The 24,904-nt window shown below is 43.8% G+C and overlaps 1 protein-coding gene across 9 annotated transcripts in view; it reads right to left on the bottom strand.

Moving 5' to 3' along the window:
• MOB3B (MOB kinase activator 3B) overlaps window positions 1-24,234 on the bottom strand; it is a 98,405-nt gene extending 74,171 nt beyond the window's left edge. For 3 of the 9 annotated variants that reach the window (XM_084504796.1, XM_084504788.1, XM_084504790.1), the window contains exons 1-2: window positions 13,398-13,529; window positions 11,135-11,216 (exon numbers count right to left, since the gene is read on the bottom strand). The gene's annotated coding sequence lies outside the window, so the exon portion shown is untranslated. Of the gene's footprint in view, window positions 1-11,134; window positions 11,217-11,732; window positions 11,830-12,525; window positions 12,802-13,124; window positions 13,161-13,397; window positions 13,530-18,175; window positions 18,642-24,215 lie in introns of those variants that run through there. The other 6 variants (XM_084504792.1, XM_084504795.1, XM_084504791.1 and 3 more) reach the window with 6 other exon arrangements.
• Window positions 24,235-24,904: the final 670 nt, after the last annotated feature.

The following is a 24,904-nucleotide window of genomic DNA, read 5'->3' as shown; positions in this document are numbered from 1 at the left end:
CTGTAAGAGAGAGGACAGTAGCAAACATTTCACAGTCAAAAACTTTAGGTTAAATTTGGTTAGTTTCTTCACTTCAGCTGCTTTGATTTAAAATGGCTCGGAGCTGTCCTACATTCTGCAGCCAGTTTCAGACCCAACCGCGTGACACGAGGAACTAAGACACTCTGCAATATAGCTAAGGCTTCCCTGTCCCAGAAAATGGGATTTGTGGATGTCACGATGAGAAAAGATGACACAAATGCTTCAGGTTGCTTTCTACCCAGCCCAGGCTCCTCAATTCAGAATACCAGGTTTTCAGCCTTGTGGTGCCTCAGTGTCACATCTCCTTTTAAAGAAGTTTGAAGGCAAAGAGACCCGATCCAAATTGCCAGCATCACTCCAAACACTAGAGACCCTACCATGAGAAATAAATAACCTAAAATAAATAAACCTAAACTTACCATCTCAGTGACCTGATGAAAGTACATCCTGCCCCCATGCTAGCAGCCATGCTAGTCTTCCCTATGTGTCAGCACCAGCTCTGCTCTAATTAGCCTCTTGAAGATACAAAGTTGTTTGTTTGTTTGTTTGTTTTTTTCTCATTATTTTTTTCCTCAGGGAGAGAGAAGAGGATTGACTTGTCTGTCAGATTAATTTCCTGGGCTGAAACAGTCCTAAGGCCAAACAGGAGATAGAGAGAGACCCGACTACATCTCTGGGTATACGCTAACTATCAGATCAGTTTGGCTGTGTGTCGTAAAACTTCACTCTCAGCTCTACATCGCCTGTGCCCTGTTAGATGATTATTCCCAAAAGTAATTTGACTGACAAAGATCTCTAAAAACATATGAAGCATGAAACATTTCCGCTGCAGCTGGGGGTAAATAAGTTGGCTGGGTGGAGCTTTCCTTATCACATTTATTGGATTTGGTGATTCAGGTCTGAGGGTTTTTCACATCTGAGACAAGATATATAGAAATGTTTGCAGTCTTCCCAGAAAGAAAGAAAGAAATGGGAAAAAGAAGTGAGTCTGTCTCCTGGAAAACTGTCTAGCCTCTTGGTTTCTCATCTGCTACAGGAACATTTTAACACATGACTGAACAACTTTAAAGACTAGTGGTGATTATGGCAAGTGAGAAAGCATTAGGAACGTTGTATGTGGCATCCTTGTGGAGATGCTTTTTTCATGTTATTTTACTGGCTGCCAAGATGGATGAATAATAATGTTATGCTAACTGTTTATTACAACTGATTGCAAGCAGATGAGAACAGCTAAGTCACAGAAATCTAACACGAAGAATTTGACAGAGCAGCCAGATGGAAATTCCCTTGGAAGAACAGTCTCTGTAAGGTATTCCACCTCTGTTTTCCCAGCAGGGTATATGTGGCCCTTTTACCTTCTCCATGGCAGATTCTCCAGTAAAGACTGATCCCTGCAGGTGTTCCTTCACTTGTACAGCCTTCAGTAAGGTAAATACAGGGTGAGGTGGGTATTTCATAAGCATTTAGATGAGACTGTGGATTTCCTATTGGAATTGCTGGTCCCCAGCTGAGAGAAAATTACCATAATTTGTTAGGGTGGGCAGAATCTGGCAACCCCATAGAGGCAAGGCTGCCAGAGCTGTGTGCCTCCAGGTCCAACCTGCTGCAAGGAACACACACACACAAACACGTACACAGTACCCATGCACACACACATGCTCACTGAACAACCCTTGGTAAGTCCCGTGCAATCCTGAAATGCTCAGCTCCTGCATCCCATAACGTGTCCCATACCTCCAGGCCGCAGTCTGTAAGGTGCTCCAGCTCTGGTCCTTCTTGACGGGTTCTTCTACCAGCCCACAGGGCTGAGGCTCTGCTGGGGCAGCTTGGAAGCAGCCCTTCCTCACAGTCCTTAATTTGGGTTCCCACCTGCCCTTAGGATGGGCCTTGCTGGGCTGATGGCTCCCGTGATGGGCCTGGGGCAGCCCACACAAGTGTTACGTGGACTCTCCCTGACACTGCCTCTGTGCTCTGACGCTGTCAAGCTTTTGGCATATAACCTAACAGAGTTAGGTTATCACCACTTCTTCAGCAAGCACATAGGCCAGTATTGAATGAAACAAGGATAATCCAGAAATTCATGTAGCCTCTCTCTAAGGACTTACAGCGTCACCTGGATTCAAAACAGAGTTGCTCTTGGCCACTTACTTCCCCCCATTTTTCCCAGCATTACACATGACACACCCACCAGACAACCTTGACACAAAGCCTGGATAAAGCCTGACAAAATCCCAAGGCATGTAGTAGCTAGGTATATTTACCTTGTAAAGATACATTTAAAATACAGGAAAACTAAATGGCAATTTGAATGCGGGCATCATCTAGGTGAATTCAGATGGGGATCTCAGTTTGATTCACTTGACTCCTAGACATTTGCACTGGACCTGTTGCTTCAGATTTAACTTCTGAATTTTGTTTTCAGCTCCTACCTGAGCCACAAAACTTTCACATCCTCAGCTCCTAGGGCACAAAATAGGATCTACAGTACAAATAAAGTTTTTTAGCCATTGCTGAAGGACAGCTGAGCTTGTGTTAGTACAGCCACCAGACACTCTGCTCACACTTCTTACAAACATACAAAATCTATAATGGAATTAAACTTCTTTTTTAAAACAACAAAAACATTTTTTCTTTCTGTATTTCTAGAAAATACAGTTCTTCCACGGACTCTAGTTCCTTTGACCAAACTCCAGATGAGTGCTTGGGAGGAAAGAATGTAATGCGAAGTTTCAGAAAACCTGGAGCACTGAAACAAAAACACAGATTCATAGCTCCTGCTTTGTTCATTCAAATCATTTTTCTCATTTCCATGGGGAAAGTATTTGTATGTCTGCAGTAACAGCCAACAACACGTTCAGAAATGGCCTGTGTGATGAGACTGGTCTCAGAGTGTATGGTTTGCAGTGTTTCTCTTCCTCTCTGATTTTTGAGGAGAGGAGAGTTTTAATTCAGATGGCAATCTTCCTGTGGGTAAACAGATGTCCTCCAAGAAAGGCAGTTGCACAAAACATTGTGTAGAGACAATGTAACTTCCCCAGAGAGCAGCCATCTTCACTTGTGCCTAGATAAGAAGCACCAAGCCAACATGCCGGTGATCTCTAACCAAGGCCAAAATATTCATCCACAGTGAACACATCTCAGTCCTTCACCACCTACAATCAACTCATCTGGAAGTGACTGTAGATGGTTTTTTCCTTGCTTATTCTTCTGGGAAAAAAGGAAGTTTCTTCGGTTACTCCTATGACACCTAAAAGACTTTTAATTATTGCTCAATCTCCCACTGAAAATGTGATGTTTTTCACAACAGCCGAATAGGTCATGGATCATCTATGAAATCACAATGCAAGGAAGACAAAGGATGAATGGGGATGTGATTATTCACTCCAGTGTGTAAACAGAATACAAAACCAAAAACAAATAAACAAACAAAAAACTCCATTTAACAATGGATCAGATCCATTTCTGCCTCGCAACACTAATTTGTTTTTCTGTGTTGCTTTTGATTTATGCCAATGTTGTTCCACTTAATGCAAGAGAGCAATGCATATATATGCCAAATTGAAGTTTTGTGTAGGTCTGAGATTTTCTCTACAAAGCTTGAGCCAGTGTGAAGGTGAAATGAATTGGCACATAATTCTGAATTGAGCCACCAAAACCATGGCCACATTAAAACTGCGTTCCTGATGGTGAAGTGTTTGGGCCAGACCCTGGTCCCTCCCGTGTTACTAAATGGAGGTCTCTCCTAAATGCGATTACTCCAGCTGTACCTAGACCCGGATCCAACTTGTTTTATTCCCATATGCCACCTTGAATAAACGCACTTCAACACACTTAACTAATCTCTCACTACACACTTCCAGCCATGCATCAAGGTCTGTTTCAGTCCACTACTTACTTTTGTTCTGCTCAGTCAAGTCAATCAAGCCAGAATCCTCTGACACTTTAACTTCAATTGAAAAAGACATGCTCCACTGCCTTGTTTTAGCTCTCACTTTGTGTCAACATAAAAAAAAGTCAAAGCAGAGTAATATTTGCTACTGATTTAGACTGTGAGTTGTGACTTGTGTGTGTGTTGTGACGGTGTCCTGCAGTCTTTTGTGACAGATGCAGTTTCAGAACGTACGGTTATTCCTCCAGCACAAGCTTCAGTAATCTTTTATGACGATTAACTTCAGTTAGATGTTTTGATTGTCAAAACACTACATGGTAATTACAGGTTAGCTTAAATCATTTTGATATGTGCACAGACTTCAAGAAAATGTAAAGATATACGACAAAGGCAATGCCTCCAATTAAGTTTAGATCCCATACATACTAGAAGCCATATGTCTGTGCTCAACTATACAGATACAGCATAGAGCTAGAGAAATGCAATAACCCTTCCTTTAAAAAAATAAGAACAGTGGAAAGATAAAGCAATTGAATGTCTCACTGATGGGTTTCTGTGGCATATCCATGCATTATACCTGTCATATCCTTCTTCTGTGTCCAGTCTTTCAATCACAAAACCATACTTACCACAGCTTCATTCATAACTTCTCTGAAGATCTCCTACTCTTAATAGTTTATGACAACACCACAATTATTACTACAGCATCACCATCAGCAGTAGCAAAACAAGGAAAATAACCACAGGAGCACTACCACATCAGTAGGTAGTATACCTGCTAAAGTCATCATGGAGCTTGCTAAAGAAACTGCTCATCCATAGCAATCTTTCAGTCTGTCACACTGTAACAGATCCTCCCAAGCATTAATTTTAGGAGAATATTTTATAATCTCAAGAGCATCCAGGAGTTCCTTTGCTGCTCACACCAAACATTCTTGCACTTCGCCATTTTCCATATCCTCTTTGAAATATCCCTGCAATTAAGCAGGCTGAATTAGATGAGGGCACATCCCCCGGTTTTGCAAACTGTACGCCTCAGCGACCAGATCAGGTCAGTTCACATACAGATTTAGCAATCCTCAGAGATTCCCACAAGAGAGGAAAATCCGCCGGCTAAAATGCACTGTAACTTCTGCTCATCTTAATACCCAACCCAGTCGTCCCACTCAATCTCCGTTGAGCTCCCATACTGCAATCACAGGAGCCAGCTAAGCGGGCTGACCGCTGGCTTCGTGGCACCTTCCTGGTGCATGCTCAGGAGCTGACACACCAAGCGAGCCCTCCCCTGCCAACCCGCAGTGCTCTACTTACGTAGGTTGGTCTCTGAACTGCCACCACAGCAGGATGAGGCTGCTGGGGCACTTCGGTTAGCACGGCCTCAGGTAGCCCTGCTACCAGCTGGCCCACAACCTCGACACCCACAGAACTACACTGGAATTGCAGTGGCCTGACGCTGGGAGACCCATTCCAGAGTTTTTCTGGCTAGCATGGTCCCAAAAACAGGGCATTTTGCTACCAGCACAGGGAAATTTCAGTCTCCCTGAGAGCTTATCTTCACAGGAGGAGGCTTCAGAACAGAAGCTGCCTTCTCTGCATGATAAAGAACTCCTCTTCTTTACCTAAAAGAACACTTGATGGTGTCAAAAATTTAGTTTACGGTGTCCAAAATTTTGACTAAATTACGGATTTAGTCAAAATCTAGGCTCGTTCACCTGGTGGTAAAGTAGAAGAAAGCTCTTCTGAGCAGCAGATGATCAGAGATACTGGGGAAAAAGGCATCTGCCCTAGGAGTTGTACACACTTCTTTTTGCCAACATTGTGATAGCAACAAATGCCCTAGTGAGTTGATGCTGTTGTGGCAACAACAGGGTTCTTTTGCTAATAAAATTTAAGCCACTCCCCAAACAAAACAATTTGTCCTACAAAAAAAAAAAAAAAAACCACATCTGTTTTTAAATCGACAAAATTACATCTTGCTTAGGGCACATAACTGTTAGCTAGGGATGCGATCCTTTTTCAGACTGTTTTCCAACTTAACCATAAAAATAAAATTTCTCAGCATAAAGCAATTCTAGTAAGAATAAGAAGACTAAATGCCATTATCAGATGCTGATCTGCCCATGTCCACTGACTAACCATACTGATTCACTTACTCTTCTTTTAATGAAATGAAGTTAGAGTAGAAATGAGCAAGCCTTTGCAACTGAAAGCAACAGCAAAACTTGGCCAGAATCACAGTTGACAGAAACACAATTCCTACAAAATGAGTAATACCCAACATGTCACACAGGGGAAATAAATTCAGAGTCACGAAAAAGCCGCATGTGAACACAGAAAAGACGACCGAGAAACTGCAGGCTTACAGATCTGCACAACGGCAAGTAATGCTGACCACTTTGTCAGCATGACCATCTTGGTTCAGAGGAGCTTGCTGCAACTTTGCATTGCCTTGGCCTTGTGCTCCAAAATCTCACACCCCGTTTGCCTTTTCCAAGGAATCGAAGCAAACTACCAGAACATGAACTTTCTGCGCAAAATGGGTGGATATTTTTCTCAGCCGTGTCTCAACGAAAAAACTGATTTCAGGTTTCCCGTGTTGATTACGAAGGTCACAAAGAAGAATGTCACAGTGGTTATCTACGAGTTCCTCCAGCAGACCTTCCAGCTATTCAGCAGAAACCTTCCCAAAGGTGCTTGGAGTACAAGCACTATTGAGAAATTCCAAAACGGAATTCATCATCAAATTGAAGAACTGGAGAGATGCGTGCTAGAAGAGATACCAAAACCAAGAAACAGCTTTCAGACATGGATCCTAAAAAGCACAGGTCTCAGTGTGAAGAAGTACTTCCAAAGAATCTTCAACTTCCTAAAAGATAAGCAATACAGCCGCTGTTCCTGGGAAGCCGTGCAAATGGAACTGATATCATGCCTTATAATTTTTGACAGCCTTATGAAAACCACACATCAGAAAGAGGTAAAATCTTTTATACTTGGCTTCTTTGTGGGAATCTGGTAATTTTCCCATTTTGGTAGGCTTTAAATTCCTCAGTCCAAACATTTCTCAAATTGGTACTTGTTTACAAAAAGCACTCAGTGGTCTAAGTTAAGCAAGTAGAGTACTTCAGTGAATGTTGGTATGGATGTTGGGGTGATTGGTATCACCACCTTCTGTTGAAGATGACCTTTTCGAAAAAGGTGTGGATAGTGCCTCTATGTATTCTCTCTCTGCACTGAAAAATATTTTGTGGTCTTCCCACAGAATATGCCAGTTGCTTTACAATCTGAAACTCTTGCATTTAGACGCTGCATTGATTTTACTTCTCTAGTTACTTCTCCTATGCAGAAAGAGGTCCAAGGTGCAGAGATGCATAAGACAGACAGACCTTCCTGGAGTCCTGTATGCTACAAAGATTTTAACTTACAAAACAGAAGAGAATATAGCATGACTCATCTGTCTGACATATTAATGTCAGAATATAACAACAAAGCTCCTTAAACTCAGAAGTAAAAAATAATGGTGCTTAGAGCTCCCAAGATCAAGAAGTCCATTTCCAGCCTTGATCCTTATCTTTCAAATAGACACATCCCTACAAGATACAGAACCCATCTTCCTCTACAGCATATTTAATAACTACAGCATGGCTTTTTACAATAAGTTGGTTGAAATTATTATAGACAACATCTCTCTCTTCTATCAGCTTTCAGTTCATAACCAGACAAGATTAATCTGAAAATACTTACAATACGGACATAGATCTAAAATTTATTCCACTCCCCTACCATCTTTGCTTTCTCTGTACAGGCAGAGCCAGGCCGTGGTTTAAATCAACATCTGTCTTCATCGGTTTAACTGCTTCCCAAAAGACCTTGAAAGCCTTGGGCCTCCATGCCATTCCCTACGTATGACAACACTTCTCGACATGGATTTTTCCCACTTCAGATTTCTAAGAATATCTGATTCCCAAAGTATGTTCACCATAATGGAACATGTTCAATCAGAATGCAAGAGCTAAAAAATACATCTGTGGCTATATGAGAACGAAAAAGAGGGAAAATTCTAAAGACAAAGAGTTCAATATGCTGCTGCTATTACCTGAATCTCAACATTTTGCCTGAGACGTGAGGGGCTGGACAGCAACTGTCAACCAGTATCTTTCCCTTATTTAAATGAAAGACGTATGTTGAAATCCATTCTCACTCAAAAAAAAAAAAAAAAAAAAACCTGTGGGGGGAAACTAAGAGAGTAGCTACAACTGCCTAATTTTATTTGTGTAAATTAGACATAGAACTAAGGTGGTCAGGCCCACACCCATCACTCTCGTGCACTCCTGTTTGAGAGAAATAGGAAAAAGGGAATGGATTTCAGACTCCCACATGTGTCTGCTCTCAATCACCAATGTAAAAGGTCAGTTCTTTCACCGGTTGTATAGGGAGCTTAATTAGGAATATTCGCAATGAGCTCGTTAATCAATCTCTAAAGTGGAATCTCTCTTTTGCTAATTCAACTACTTTGCAACTAAATTGGGACCACAGATGCTTGAAGTTTTTTTGTTGCCATCAAGCATTCCATTCCAAATTTTTCTCAATTTTTGCATTTAATATATGGTTACTGTAGGCAATTCATATAGCCCAATTTTGGATAACCAACTAAGTAACTTGACGAATTGCAGCCCATGAACTTGAGTTTTCCCTGCGCATAATACAAGATGATGCTACTCAAATCTGCACTTGGATTTCAGCCTCAGAAAGGCCAAGAGTCAGCACAGGGTACAGCAGATATGACATGACACAACCTTACACATCCTATTAGATTCCTTTAATTTTTTAAGGGATTAAAGGATATTTTGTGCAGGTAATGAGAGCCCATGAACAAAAGCTCATCCCTGGCCAATGCAGAAACATTAGCCTCCTTTATCTGCCCTTCTGGGGAAGAGCTTTCATTAATTTTAACCAGATATGCCTATTAACTCGTGTGTGCTTTATTATCAGTTGTGACTGACATTTCAAGATGCAGTTTTATTTTGAAAAGGATGAACAGTGAGATTGTTAAGACACATACTTATTAGGTGATAGTTCGCAGTATCCAAGTAACCTTAACTCATTAGTGCCTGTTAATTGTAGGGAACAGGTGTTGAAGAAGTATCCATGCCAGCTTTCTGCAAACATCTTCGCTTTTACAAGTTAAAGTCAATTCTATCTTAGAAGAAAAAAGTAACTATTATAGCTTATAGCCAACACCATTTTCACATTTCCTGTTTGCAATTCAGTACTAACCCTCAATGAGGACACATATGCAACTTTCCATTCTTGTGGAAAGAGAAGACCATAGTTAATCTCAGGCTGTGTAATGATTATTTCAAGTCAAAGAGCTTTGAATCTCTATCTTTTCCTTTAAAGGATCATTTAGAAATGAAGTACCACACTTTACTAAGAAAAACCCTAGAGTTCTGTTGTTACATGTAACTTCTACAATTACCGTAACTGAAGACTCAAAGAATCAAAAATATATCTGTTTTGTTCAAATTCTCTTAAGTTGTGGGTTTTGATACCACTATAGATACACACCACTTCAATGCCTTCCTTTATCGAGCACTCTATTATCATGTCAGTGCCACTCCAGAACGGGACAAACAAAGGCATTTAATTGTGAAAGCAAAAATGGCGTTAAAACCACTGAGGGGTTGGAATTGGGTGATCTTTAAGGTCCGTTCCAACCCAAACCATCCTAGGATTCTGTAAGACTGTCAGAATCCATAGAGAGATTTAAAGTCACTTAAAATTTCTTTTAAGGAAAAACCTAACTATGTTTCCAGATCCAGGAACTGGACCGTTTCTTGAATATTTTCTTCAGTAAAAGAAAAAAAAACGGTATGATTGTGTATTTTGCAGAGAAGCACTATCTGAAATGTTGACTACTAACTTTTGTGCCATGCAGTACTGGTTAATGAATGCTTGGGTCACTCTGAAATATAGACAGCTGTCTGATGGAGAAGACAAATTGCAGTTTTCCCAAGATTTATAGGTGGAGTAAGTTTTGTATGACTGAAGAGTGAGAAATAAATCAGGACTTCATTTCTTATAGCTCTCAGCCATGTTTCTTTGGTTTCAGACACAGAGTGATATTTGGTCATGGGCTGTGTCAAGCCTCCCCCAGCTTTTTTACGCGTCTGTTGAGCACTCATTCCAGTCCCTGATTTACAGACTGCATTCATCTGTCTGCCTGCATTTCTTTTAAAACATCAAAGCTGCTTAATTAAGATATGTTTCTTTTTTTTTTTTTTTTTTTTTTGTACTCCCAAATGGTAATAAATTACAAGTTACAAAACAAGTTAAAGTTACAAAAAGAAAAATCAAAAACCAACCAACCTCAGTAGACTGAGGAAAGACTCGGCTTTAAGTCCAAAGGGGCAATCTACTACCAAGTACCTGGATATACTGCACATTACTGGCCAAGGAATTTGCCACAGACCTTCTGCGTTAAACACCTGTCTCTTATAGTAGCTCGACCATATGGTCAACCTTGAAACAAAACCAGAAAATGCATTTTTTCTGATTGTAGTGGCGCAGAAAGAAAATGCCCTCAACAGCAAAAGAGGCAAATATTTTAAATCAGATCTGAACACATTTTTTAGAGCAAAGTGATCTTGGAAGATCTCTAATGGTTAGACTGGAGGGTTAGACTGGAGGGTCCCCTGCTCATAAGAAGCATGTTCCCATGAAGATGTTTGATTAGGCTAAGTCACTCTTTATCTTTTCTGAGGAATATCAAACTAAAGTTACGGTTTACAAGCCAGAATGACCCTATTTAATATCCTTCTCCCATCCCCAACTTTTTAAATCCCACACTCTGGTCCTTCTCTAACATTTATTGAATCTTTTCCTCAGCTCAGCAGAAAAGAGAAAGTGAAATGTGGCAGCAAGACTACTTAATTACCACAGGGAGAAAAACCTTTCCCTCTGTTATTGTGTGATCTGAAATCCCTTAAATGACAGCCTCTCAGTCTCTCTCTGAAATATTTACTCTTAGACCTTCAGACATTCCTGTCCTTCCTTTGTGACCATTTGACCTTTTCTTTCCTATTAATATGCTGATTACCCATCACCAAATAAACGTACTGCAGTAGTATGCTGCAAATTTCCCCAGAAGTAAGTTTAAATGTACACCAGCTAGCATTAAGATGCCAGTTACATCCTACTCATCTCAGCTTCCTGTACCCGTCTTACCTGCACAGGCCTAAGTCCACTGCTCAGAGGAGGCTCACAAACTCATGTCTGTCCAAGGTACCTCTGAAACATCAATGATTTCCTAAAACAGAAAAATGAAAATAACGTTGTTTTTTTCTGTATTCTGAGAACTCAGTTTACCTGACTCACGGTAAAGATTAAATATTGAACAAAGAATTATACCACATGGTTTTCCTGTAACATTTCTAAACAATTAGTACTCCAAATTACTCTGAGATCCACGTTTCCAGGGTACTCAGCCCTTTCTACTTTTCTTAGTTTCTGTTCCAGAACACAAGTACCTTCCTCTGGGATCTTGAATGATGCTGAGTAGCTTGCTGGCAGCTGATAAAGAAACATTTATTGTGACAAAGTATCAGCAAAGGAGCTGAAGTGATTTGGTCCAGTCCCAAGTTTCACATTGCTCAGTAATCTGTTCTAAGCAGCAGGGGCTACTACAACAACACTGTAGCAAACAGTATTAAATCCTAATTCCTAGCTGCCTGGTGCCAAACAACACCATACTCTTCTGCATCCCCCACTTTTTACTCTTTAGCACTTTCTGGAAGCCAGTGTTGGTTGACTGCACCCTGCATACCTTGTGTTCCTCTTCTTTCTGTCCTGCCTGCTCTGAGATCTGCACACTGTCTCTGCTACAAAAAGCACAGTCTCTTCCTCTTTCATGCCAGGAACACTTTTACCTCCCTCCTCCCCAGAGAGGAGAAGGAAACAAAGGTTGGTCCACTCAGGAGAGTATGCAGATGAATAGGAAACTTAGGATAAGTTGCTTGACTATGGTGGGAGAGAGGGCAACAGGTTCTCCGCCTACGTCCTGAAGAGCACCCGGACTGTGAACTCCTCAGTTCAAGAACGTCCATAAGATTTTCTCCTTCCGTTCCTCTCTTTACAAGCAGTGACAGCACCCCTTGTTATAGATGAATTATACCTGTGCAAATTATCTCTCTGTCCTAGCTGAAACCAGGACAGTAAAAATGCAATTAAATGGCTTGAGGAATAAAAACAACCCTGTTGTCTGTATGAGAAATTACTGCAATCTGAGCAGGGGCGGGAAGGATCCTCAGCCACCATTTATCCCTCCGATAATCAAAGAGGTAACCAGTTCTTGCTCCGACTTGGTTCAGGACACACCCCAGCATCATTTGGAACATTTTGTTTATGAGTGCTGCCCACAACCAGCCTCAGAACGGGCTGATCTGACCACCAGGTTGGAGCAAGAAGGCTTCTACATCTTTGGATGCCATCTGGCAGTGCTCTTGCCAGAAGTCAGGCAGACGGTTTGCAGGACCAGCTGCAAGCAGGACTCCCCAGGAGCCCCACCAACCAGGACCTCTCCATGCTTGAGCTGCAGCTCTTCAGCCAGCAGCGGGTACCTCTAGGGTTTGCTGGTCCTCGCACCAGCAATTCCTCACTTCTCCGCAACAAGCCTCTTGGGTAAGCCTCTGGGACGCCAGCTGTCAGGTTGTCACACCGTGACGATGCAAAGACGTGCGCGGAGCTCTCAAAATCCGCCTCCCTCCAGTGCGCGAGGAAGTTTTGATCACAAACCACTTCTCGAGGAGCAAACCAAGCACAAAGCCGGGCACGCCGAGCCTGTCCCTCAACCACGCGGGTCCGCAGCACGGCTGCTCAACTCACCAACCTCGTCCCTAGCGTGAAGCCAAGCGCAGCCACCGTGGCGTTAGCCAAAAAAAAAAAAAAAAGAAAAGAGAAACAGAGGTGAGCGGGTGAGCCCCCAGCCTGCGGCGCTGCGCCCGTCCACATGCCTCTGCTCTCACCTCTCCCTCGGCGGTGCGGGTGAGAGGGTCGGGAGGGCGACGCCAGGCTGGGGGTTTTCCAAACCTGCCTGGGTTGCCAGCAGGGTGGCCGAGACACCCAGACACCCCGCCAAGCCCAGGCAGCAGGTCTGCGGGACCAGCACCTCGCCGAGCAAACCCCGCAGCCCTGCGGGGGGGATGCGCGCAGCACCTACCTGCGGGGTGCCGGGGCTGCCGAGCACAGCACCCCCCAAAACCCAGCGGGCACGCACGGAGCTCGCAGCCAAACCCGGCCCGGAGGAGAAGGGGAAGCTGGGGTCCGGCAGAGGGAGTGTGTGTGTGGGGGGGCACCTCCACTTGGGCTAAAAACAGGGGAAATCGGGCCGGGGGGGGAGGGGGGGGGTGGGAGGAAGGGGGGCGCCCGCTGCCGCCGCCGAGGGAAGTTCGTCCCCCAGCCCGGCACCCACCCGCCGCCGCCCCTGCCTTACCTCCGCCTCTCCGCCGCCCGCCCGGGTGCCTGCCCCGCCGCACAGCCGAGGTGGAGGCGAGGAGGCGGCTCCCCCGGCCCCACAAGCCCGGCTGGGCTCGGCACGGCTCGGCCCCGGCACGGCTCGGCTCGGCTCGGCCGCCCCCTGTCGGGCTGCGGGGCGGCCGCGCGGTCGCCGAAATGGCGGCGCTGCCCTGAGGGGAGCCCTGAGGGGAGCCCTGAGGGGAGCCCCGCGGCACCGCCCGCCTCCCGCGGGGACCTCGCCTCTTCCCGGGGGAATTGGGTCAATCATTAGGCAGGGAGGGCCCCAAAATCTCCCCCCGGGGCTCGTCGTAGCCCTGAAGGGGTCAGTGTGCGGCGCAGGGGGGTGTAAAGTGTGCCCAGGGCAGCGCAGAGTCCGGGACACGACACGAGCCCCTCTTCCCTCGAGGTAGCAGGATGTGGTAAATCACGGTGTGCCCACCGTCGTTTTGGGGTTGTCTGGTCCGTGGAGTCTGTGGGACTCTGCTGGTCCCATTGTACAGCTAAACACACTTTTGCAAGGCCCCCAACCCAAAATAAAACGGCACCTCAGCCTGGTTTGGCACTGTCATCACTGTTATCTCATGTTGCCACATAGGAAACCGAAGACAGTAAAATAAGTGTACAAAAAAGTTTGTAGGATTAGATTCCTAAAAAGAAGAGAATCGAAAAGAAAATGCTCTACTCAGAAGTTCCTAAAATATTTGGAAAGACTTTTTGACAAGCCAGGTAAAAACCCAAACAACTTTGGCTAATGGAGAAGACCGAGTAAAACTATTTTCAAGCAATAACCTGTTAAAAATAACTGAACCACCTGCACAAGCTATAGTCTTCCCATTGTCCCAATACCCACAAAGTTTAAAACTTGGATCCTGCTAAACCCTATGGAGAAGGATGTTTTAGAAATGCAGCCGGTTAGGCTACTATATACACTCAAACAAGGATAGACAGTGTCTCTCCTTGTACAGGATTCTCCTTTCTGAGAATCATTAAAGCATATCAAGTAACCACCAGCTTTGCCGAGGCAGAAATTATTTTTGGTGACAAACTGTGGCCCCAAAAGGACAAACTACAGACACGATTCTTCTCCCGAACCTCAGTCCCTGACACCCTTGCTCCTTTCTAATCATCACAAATCACTGGAGGTGTTAGTGTACTCCAGCCAGGGCAAGAAGTGAAAGAGATGAAGTGCTCAAGGGCACGTGGAGGACAGGTGGCTTTCCAAGCAGGAAGACGTGAGCATCTCCCTTACGAGCAGTCACGTTGTCCACTGGAACATGATGACCCCACAGCCACACTTTAACAACCAAGGTTTTTGCTGCTGGCAGAGAAGCCAGTGACCACGACCATGAGCCCCATCAATCAGTTTGCTCCCCCAGAATTTAGACAGGAATCGATTCAGTTGTATATGCCACGTTATTCTAAGCAAAGACGCTGAAGGCAAGGTTGTTTCTTCTTCCTACAATACAAAATGCGCAGCTCAAGAAATAAATGAGCAGGTCTTCAGACTAATTATTCTCAGTATGAGCAAAATGAAACACAATTTAATTCAGCATCAAATGTGTGAGGATAGCTGTTTGTCTTCCACTGCTCGGGCTGCAGAACAGAGGAGGACACAGATGGCGCAGATCGCGGTGTTACTATAATAATTCTTTTCAGAGTTGATTTCTGCCTTATTTTTCTTCCTAACCTCTCTCTTAAATGGCATGCCCTTTGAGGAAATAATGCTTAGTCTGCAAAGAAAGAATGAGCTGAGAAGGGCTAATTGTATTCTACGCTCTGCTCCTACTAAAGCCAGAAAACCTCTGTCTCTACCATAGCATTGGTATAATTTCACAGCAGGTGATTTTACCTATTACAAGGATAACAGTGGGCTCAAGAAAACCTCTTTTGTCTCACGTCACAGTAATAGGAGATCATACCAGATAATCACAGTAATAGGAGACCATACCAGATAATTGCCCCTCAGTCAGACATATTAGAGATTATTGGTAAATCTCATGCAAACTATTCTTTTTCTTTTAAAACCAAACACAAAAAAATGTTCTACCAAACTGAAACGTGAGGAGGGACAGATATGGAGAGACATTTCCTACAGGAAATTCATTGTAGGTGAGGTCCAAAACCAGCAGAAATATTCTTGCAACTTGTGATTGGGTCCAGACATGGCTTTCAACGCAATACCTTCTAGTAAAGGAAAGAAGCAGGAAGATTTCTATGGGAATATATCAATATTTAGAAAATGAAAGTCACGAACAGGGAACAGAGGGACAGGTTTAGTTACATATTAGCAACAATAAAACTTGTTTTCATCTAATGGTACTACTTCAGCGCAGCTAGCATTGTATTGAGTGAAAGGACATTTTTATTACACTTTCAGCCTGGACATGGTATACGTTTCTTTTTTTTTGTTTTGTCCCATTAATCATGGCCACTGTAGGCACATACAGACTGCTCAGCATCCTGAGACAGCCTGTAGACCTGCCAGTAGAGGGTGGGAACATTTTACAGCCCCTTGCTTGAAGTTCACACGCGCAGAACTGAAAGGTCTCATCAAGACCAGGCAGGTGGCACTTTATAAAACACACACAAACTTGCAGGCTTCCCAGGAGCAAAACGTGCTTTACTTGTGAACAACATCAACTAGCAAAAGCAGCCTGTGCTGGTAGTGTTCTGCTTGGTGTTAGATGTGCTTAAAGAACCAAGATCTTGCAAGTGGAGCTAAAACACTTTTCCTGGGGCTCTTTTCTCTCTGGTTATTTTGTGCATGATACGATTAAACTCATGCTACTTCCTTGGCGGATCACTAAGTTTACGCACATCTATTTGCCTACACTGATGTATATTTGCACAGAAGTTGCTGGAACTTTTTGTCTTTGAGACCTGTATCCCTTAACCAACCTATTGAAACCAGCTAGAATTTGACCTGGGAACAAGTAGATGAGTAGAAACATGGATGTAACCAAAACTCTATCATAAATCCTGCTTTATCAGGAGAAAAAAAAATAAAAAAATAAAAAAAATAAAATAAAATTAGAGCCTGCCTCATCCCCTTTCCTTTTTCAAGTGGCCCACTATGGTTTTGGCTTAAGACTGGAAGAAACAACTGTGGCTTTGTTAAACCCAACTTAAATTAGGAGACAATTTTTAATCCATTCTAAATCAAACCCTAAAACCAAGTTTTAGATCAAGGTCCAGAATCAGCTTAAACCAACGCAACAGAGGCCATTGCTGGATGATCACTGGCAGAATCAGCTGGGGCTGTTTAAGAAGTTAAGAAGTTACTATCCACAGCAACTGATTGCCTCCCATTTGGGATGAGTAACATACCCAAAGCTGACTCTGCTTTACTTTTTCATTTAGGTCAGCCACCATCAATGGCAGTTCACGCCTGCTGATTTTGCAGTAAAGTAGGTTGTAGGGGCTGTAGACACATTAAGCTGCTAAATGATTAAGTAAAAGCCTTGGAATTACAACTTCAACAACTCTGTCTCTGAAGGAAGTATGTCTTTGTGTTTACCAACACTCAATTCTGCATACTTTAGGACTGGCCCTGTGACTGAGTGTAAGTTACAGAGCTTTTCAGAAAACACAGAACTGTGCCAGCCTACACCTGCTGAGCATATGGCCAATGACACGTAACTAAGCTGTTATCAGATATATTGTGTTTGGGGGATTTCTTAAAAGTTAAATAAATAATAATAATTAAAACAAACAAACAAACAAACATAAACACTAAGTCCTTTTTTCTGCTATTAAATCTAATGTTATGCAGGGTACCAAGGGTGTGACCAATGTAACCTTTATATCTGCAGACCATGTCTTTCTGTACAGCCACCTTCAAAAGACTGTTCCTCCCTTTAGTCACCAGAAGGATTTTTCTCCCCTGCCAAGTCTACAGAAAGATGATTTTGTAGAGAAATTGAAAACAAAGAGTCAGCACATACAAAGAACCAGTCAATGAAGTTCTGAATAGGTTACAGCCCACAGTTCACAGCACAACCACCCTCCATGCAGCACCAAGCACTAAGTCCCGATTTAGCCCTGAATTACAAAGGGCAATGAGGGCCAGCTGCCCTTGAAAATCCTGTACCTGGTGCAGATCTAGCATGGCTGCATCCCCAGCAGTTATGTTGACATGCAGAGCATCCACCAACCTAGGCATAGCCACAGCAGGCAGAGCCCCCAGCAGTCAGGAAGCATCTCTCCTAGTTTTATTTCTGTTCCCTAGCCACCAGCTTTGTGTAGCAAGAGCAACCCTGGAGGTTTGGTCACAGCAAGACCTTGCCTGCGCCCCTATGAAGCTTGGAGCCAGCTCTTGTGCAAGCCATGCTCCCTTCACAGCCCTCACAGTGAGGCTGCCAGCCAGGTGAGCACAGGGAGGGCCCACAGAGACATGTTATGATGGGAGAAGGAGAAGAATGTCAGATAAATTAATACAGTTTTCTCAAGAAACGCATCTCCCACTGATAAGCCTGGCAAAAGAACGTGGTTTGGATGCGGAAATTTCAAGCAGTGTCTCTTGTGACCTGAGTGGACACAGGATCAGCTTTTCCATATTATTGACTTATTTTCTCTCTCTATTTGTATTTAATTTAGGAAGGCATTCAGCAGTCTGGAGATATTCCAGCATACTCACTACTGTGGCAAGCAGCAGCAGTGAGTGTAGTGGTAAAAACGCCCTGTAAGACCAGCTTTGCCATTCTCACAGGTGGCCCACAGAGCACCCACAACCAGCTCCAGTGCCACGGCTCCTACCTGCAGTCAGAGCTCCCAGTTCCCAGTGCTGGTCAGAGGCAGGACACAAGAAGGGACGACAAAAGAGCTCCAAAAAGAGAGCAACTGGATGTCCCCACGGCAGCTTCATTAGGGCAGGAAGCCCTTTTTGTTGATATTGGCTGGAGATTATGATGATCCTGTCAAAAGCCTATTTTCTGGTTCAGTGGCTCAGAAAGACAGCTATTCCCTCCACTGACCCTCCTGGTAATTATAGTTGCCTGCAGAAAGATTCATTTCCAGCAGCTGAATGGCATCAGCAAGAACATTTGGCGGCCTCTGTGCGGTGCCAGAGGCCTGAGCACATTTTGGTGCATTGAAGTCACTGCTTGCCTGCCTCTTCTCCAGGTCTGTCATAACTGCCTCAAGAGCACGGCTTCTGGGCTGAAAACTTGGTGAGGGGGAAAGAAAACCTCCCCGTTCATCTCTGCTGCCTGCCTGCCTCTGCCCACCTGCAGGGTACGCTGACAGGTTCCTGCTGCTGGCAGCGGATGGGAGAGCAGGACACAAGTGTTCCTGCTGTAGCACAGCCCCTTTGGTGTTCTCTAAGCAGAGTGAACAATGCTAAAATTAAGCAAGAAACAGAATATCTCAAAGGAAAAGGCAGCATGCGACCAAATCATTAGCCTTGCCTCTCTCTGCATTAAGTATCCTTTCTAGAGCTCCGCAGTGCCACGTGTAACTTTTGTGCTGGTGCTCATAAATCCTTCCAGATTTTGTCTTGAAGTACATGGAAACAAGTTTTGCCCAATCTTGGCAGGATACACCAAGAAAAGCTTCCACTCCTAGCAATGAAGAGGTTATAAACTTATATGAGGGTGACCAGGAGTGGAACTCAGTGCCCTTTGTCCCTTTGAGATTATTGTTTGCCATTCCTACCTAGGGAAAAGTAAACAGCAAAATCCAATCACAGTTTCCTCTAACTCAAACACTGCTCAAGGCTTCCCTCAGAACAATGGCTGCATTCAGGCTGCTCTCTGGGCTTAATTCTGCTCTTAAAATTGCAATGTCTCTTTGATACAGATTTGCCAAAAATGCGTGGATCAAAAAGTGCTGTAATCTTACTGCATTTTGACAAAACAGAAGTCCCCTCCTTTTATTTATTAATTCACTTCTGTGAAATCCTTGCTTCCTCTCCCCTTCCCCTCCAAGACAGTAGCTATAATTTCAGCTCAGGAGAAAAAAAATCGAATTTGTATCAAAAGCTGGTAGAGGACACTAAAGTTAGCTGTCAAATGCCAATGTTGTTCAGATAATGTGACTGCCTAAATGGTTAAGACTGCTTGAGGATAAACAGCAGAAACAGTTCAATGCTTTCCTGGAACAAGTGGCAAAATTATATCTCCTCCTGGGACTGCTTCAACATTAATGTAACACGAAGGCACTCTGGCAGATCCACAAAGCACACACTGGTTCAGTTTCCTGCTCCATTAAGAGCTGTTTGATTAAAGATGTTGGTTTCAGAGACTTCAGTCACATCAGCGGTAATGCCGTGGCCAAAACCAACTTCCATCAGTGATCCCGTACTGCTGAAGCCCAGAGCTGTCACCCCTCAGCAAGTGTCCCGCTTACCACAGGACACACAGAGATGACAGAGATAGCTACAGTGACAGGGATAGCCAGCAAGGCTCCAGCACGGCTCCTTCCTGGTGTACAAGGGCTACTTGACATACTCTAAGTGTGGCTGTTGCTGCCTCTCTCTCCAGGTTTTCTCCTGGTCTATCTCCCTCTGCTTCCAGAGGTTCCCCGTGGATCTTCTCCACTCCTGCTCAGAGATCCCACGGTCCCCCTGCCACCTTAAAGCTGGTCATCAAAAGACCGTATGCAACATCCTGCAGGCTGCCCTCCTTGCCCAAGTTCCCAGTAATCCCAGCATTTAATAGGGGTTATGCCCTTTTCCAAACACATTCTGCATTGTTTCATGCAAAACCCAGTAACTCTGTGCTGTATTATCCTGGCGTGCCACTATGGGGTAAATACCTTAGAAAAGAATGAAAATTGTGGAGATTTTCGGTTGTCTAAATATTTTAGCCGTGTTTGTGAGAAACAAAGTTGTATTTTTGCAGTAGAGAATTACTTTTCTGTATTCCAAGGTAGTTGTGTAGCCATAATAAGGAGAAATGTTAAGTAGGTAAGTGGACAGTAGAAGGTCTCACTGTTCCAAAATAAGGTAGAAGCTTGAGGAAAACAGTGTGAGAACAGCAAAACAAAGATCACAAGTTCTCAAAACATAAGAAAGGAGAAATTGAAGGGTTGAAAAAAAATAAAAAATTGTGCATATATGGTATAGAGGAGCATTGAGTAGCTTGTGAACCTGTTGTACTCACCCAATGAGGAAACAGGAGAGGTGATCAGGTGTCGGGTAATAGGGAATAAAAGGCTACGATTTGTTTACCAAAATGCACTCCTGATTGACAGGACACCCACCATTGCAATCACGAATAAAATAGCATTACAGAAGAGCCTGTCTGAAGAAAATGATTTGAGGTTTTTCTCACACATTTCAAAGGGAGACCCTCAGTGAAGCCTGTTGTGTTTTGCAGCCAGACACTTGACAACAGTTTGCACATCTCTGGGGCGCAGAAAAGTTTGTACCTCTTATACAAGTTATAAATTACACATCAGAACAGTTTGGGTATGAATATACACATTAAAAGACACCCCTCCCCCCCATCCCCCGAATGATAAATATTATTATATTATTGCTTGTCATTTAATCCTCCCCATTGAGTGCTGACACAGCATTTTAGCAACGTTCAGAAAGATGTATATGCAACAGAAGAGATGTGCATTAATGTTGTTTCAGCTTCAGGCTGGCCTATTCCCTGTCTGGCTGTAATCTCTCCTTTTTAATGATGCTGTTCGGACGCCAGGGCTAATTTGGAACCTGGCAGCCCACTTACGAAGTGGGACTGTATGACAGGAGAGCATTACGGTGCTGCTCAGGCAGCTGCACTGGCTGCTTGCAAGCCTCCAGGGAGAATTCAAAGCTTTCAAAGCCCTAATTGTTTTGGATCTGGGTTATTTTGTCAGGAGAAGAGGCACTCCACTTCGAGAAGCCTTGATATAAAAGAGAAGTGGGTGTTAAGGGCACTTGGATGTTCAGGTCTGTTTCTCCCCAGATTAAAATCCCAGAGGTATTATTAAAGCCTATTTTCCAGCCTGACAATTGGGATAGGGGAGGTTAGGAGAAGCTCTTTGCAGCATATAATTAGTTTATGTGCTGGGTGCAGTAGCATCAGCTGGCAGAATACTTTGAGGATGAAATTGTGCTATTTTGAACATTACCATAAGTTAGGAAGACTATTCAGTCCTCAGGGAAACATTTCTGGTGTGCGTGTCTCGTAAAACATACCTAAATAAAATATACTCTTGGGAATTGTCCTCTGAGACTGGTGTCGCCAGTTCGGTGACAGAGATGTACTCTCATGAACACCAGGCCCCAAGAAGAGTGGGCTGATGCCCCACAAAAGGTCTCAGCCCATAGTACCGGGGCTCCCATGTACAGCTGTGGGACCAAAACCATCAGATTTTGCATTCAAGGTGCCACCAGTTTGCCTGCTTTGGACAGGACAAAGCTGAGGTCCACAGCCTGGCTGCTCCTCAGCTGTCACAGGGATGTCCTGGCTAACCTTGCGTGAGCTGGCTAGCAGGGTAGAGACATTTATTTTCTGCCTGCACTCTGTGTTTCACCGAGTGGATCTGTAGGATCACCCAGATGAACACAGGAGCTCCTCCTTGCACATGCAGTAGTCTCCCAAGCCCTGCAAGTTTTGCAGTTACTCCTACCACAGTCGCTGAAGGACAAACAAGTGCCGGGTACCGACCTGAGACGTACACAAGATACTCCCTCGTGAAACAAAGGAAACCAGCAAATACAGCTCCAAAACACAGCTACACCACAAAGGCTTATGTTTTCCAAGGTGACTGTCTCCTTCAAACAATGTCAAGGACTCACTTGCTAATAAAGGCATAATTCTTTGTCTAAAATCTCATCTGAAAGCACACGACTTCCTTTTTTTTTTTTTTTTTTTTTTTTTTAATTAAGTTGCTAGCTTAATAACAGCCCTGTCTCTCAAAGCACCAATTTCATGTCTGTAGATAAAATATGATGCAGTTATTCATTGAAAAGCAGGTAGCAGCACACCCCTTCATCTCCACGAGAGATGGGAAATGCAGGCTAATCCATCACGAGATAAGACAGCACGCTGCAGCGGGCGCAAAGGAGTAATGGAAGGGACTGGGGAAAGCATTTCCAAACGCATAGCTGGCCTAGTCATCCTTGTGTATTGTCTGCAGTAGTGCAATTTATCCAGGAAATACAATTTGTTCAGGAGAAATGGAGGGGTTTGAATAAACGAAGGGAGTTGTGCATAAGTGGGCTCAGTCTACGTGCAGAAATCTTGGTGTAATGCCAGCAAGATTATACAGATCTGAGTGTGAAGCCCTGTCCAGATACTTTAATTTGGTGTCACGGTGACTGCCTTGCCAGACTACATAAACTGATTGCTGGTTGTCTGTCTCCAGACGGCCACACAGCCTCTTACATCAGTTTAGTGGCAGGGACCTCCAATCACACTGACTCTTTGCATCCTGGCTGTGAAAGCTCTGTCACTGCTGGCTGCTCAATGCAAGCACAGAGAGGAGGCAACGTGGTCACCCATCCACATGCACGTGACACAAAAGAGATGGTGCCTTCTGGCACTGTAATCCTCCACTGGCCTCAGTCAGAGACCTTATTCTCTAGAAAAAGTGTCAAAATAGAAGAGAAAATATGTCAGCCCCTAAGTTTCCTTTTGTATAAATGCCATTTGCGTCTTTAATCACAAACACATTCTGCTATTATCATTTTTCACTGGACTATTGCAACATGTTCCTGTGCCTGTTGACATGGATTGCAATCTCACAGCTTCAGTCTCTAGGAGGTCAACATGGGACCACTCCTTTTGCTCACCAAGTTCCATTATGTTTTTCAGATTCATGCATCCCCTGAGCCTCCCTAAATCTGCTGAGACCAGAGAGGCACGTCTTTTCAGGCCAGTCGAACTACGAGTTCATGAGACAAAGAGGTGAGTCGGCCCATGACAAAATATTCTTGACAGGTACCTCCAAACTGAAGAGAAGGCAGTATCTGAAACCCCCTGAAAGTGATGTCCATCCACATGAGGCAAACCAGAATCCAGACAGTGAAATCCCAACTCCACCTCCCATGGAGGAACCAAAGGAAGAACTCAGTTCTCATCCAGAAATACTGCAATTCACTCCCGTTTTGCCTCAGAGACAAAGCTTTTTGATATATTTTTCCAGGTATGTGTCACTCTGGGCTGTTTTTGATTTTACATATATTGCATAACTCCTATGAATTACTTGGTGTGAAAAATGGTTCCATCAGGACTGGGCCAGTTCAGCCAGTTCTGTGATAATTCTATCTAAATGGGTCCAAGAGCATGGCAAACCATGTGGAGGAGCACTCAGGGGCTCAGATGCCTGAGACTGAAAAACTGAGAAATTTCAGTTTGGCTTTTCAGCAGGTGAGGCTGCCACTTCTACAAACCATAACACTGCTTGTCTGAAACCAAGTAACACAGAAAATCAAAAATGTCTTTGCAAGCTTTGAAATGAAACAGTAAAAAGCCTAAAAGAAGATAATTCCATTACAACTTTTATGGTTTCTCTCTCTGTTTCCCTTTCTTCTTCTGTTTCTCTTTTTTTTTTGTTTCTCTTTCTTTTTCTGTTTCTCTTTCTTTCTTTTTGTATCATCATGGCAATGAAATACTGAGGTAGGTATACCTTCTAGGGTGAAGCCTAGCTTTCTTACCGACAAGCCATGGCTTGGCTCAGATTGACTTTGGGACATGTCTGCTCTTGGGAGAAAAACAATCTGTTTTGTTAACTAAAATTTTCAACTTTCAAGAGCTTTTTCTGCCACTCTTTAACCCAGAACACCACTAATAACAGTTATCAAATGGTCTCAAGGAAACTTAACAGCAAATGAAATGTGTCCTTCAGAGAAATCACTTACTAAAGCAAACCAGTATAAAAGCACAGCAAACGTTGAGTAATTCCTGTCCCAGATTGTCTCTAGCTGGCTTCTTGTGGCTGGCCACAATCACTTAACGCTAATGAGCCTCATCACCTTTTATCTCTGCAGCTGCTTGCCTGTAGAGTCATTAGTACCCATCAGAGCAACCTCTAAGGAAAGTAAGGCCAACAACTCCAGCACCAGAGAGCTGCCGAAGCCCCCACTCCCTAGATCCCTGGAGATGGTTTTTCAGATATACTCGGCGCATGAGTTGGAAGGCTGAAGTGGTGCCATGGTGCAAAGAAAGTCCCTCCAGCTTGTAGTAGGTAGCATGTAGGTCTCTCCCGGCTCAGAAATAGTGGAAACAAGTAGGTCTTGTCATTTGTTCTCTTTCTTCTCCTCACCTATAACCTCCCCCCAGCACCAAGCCAAGCAGATTTCAAAATGAAACACTAAAGATATGCTGTTTCTGATGTCTGTGCCTTGAAGTCAGCAAAGAAAAACCTTCTACCTTCTGCACTGCTCAACCTTACAGTCATGGACTCAAACAGTATAAAAACAGATGGGTCTTGCTTCTGTTGGGGAAAAAAAAAAAAAAAAAACAAAAAACCAGCAGTGCTGTTTATAATAATGGCTTTATTTGTCTTCAGCTATTGGAGAGATTTGAAATGCAGAATAGTCAGCATTCC

The sequence above is a fragment of the Aythya ferina genome, assembly GCF_964211825.1.
Source record: "Aythya ferina genome assembly, chromosome: Z".
NCBI lineage: Eukaryota > Metazoa > Chordata > Aves > Anseriformes > Anatidae > Aythya > Aythya ferina.
The sequence above is the reverse complement of the archived record's forward strand: the minus strand, read 5'-3'. Positions and strand labels throughout refer to the sequence as shown.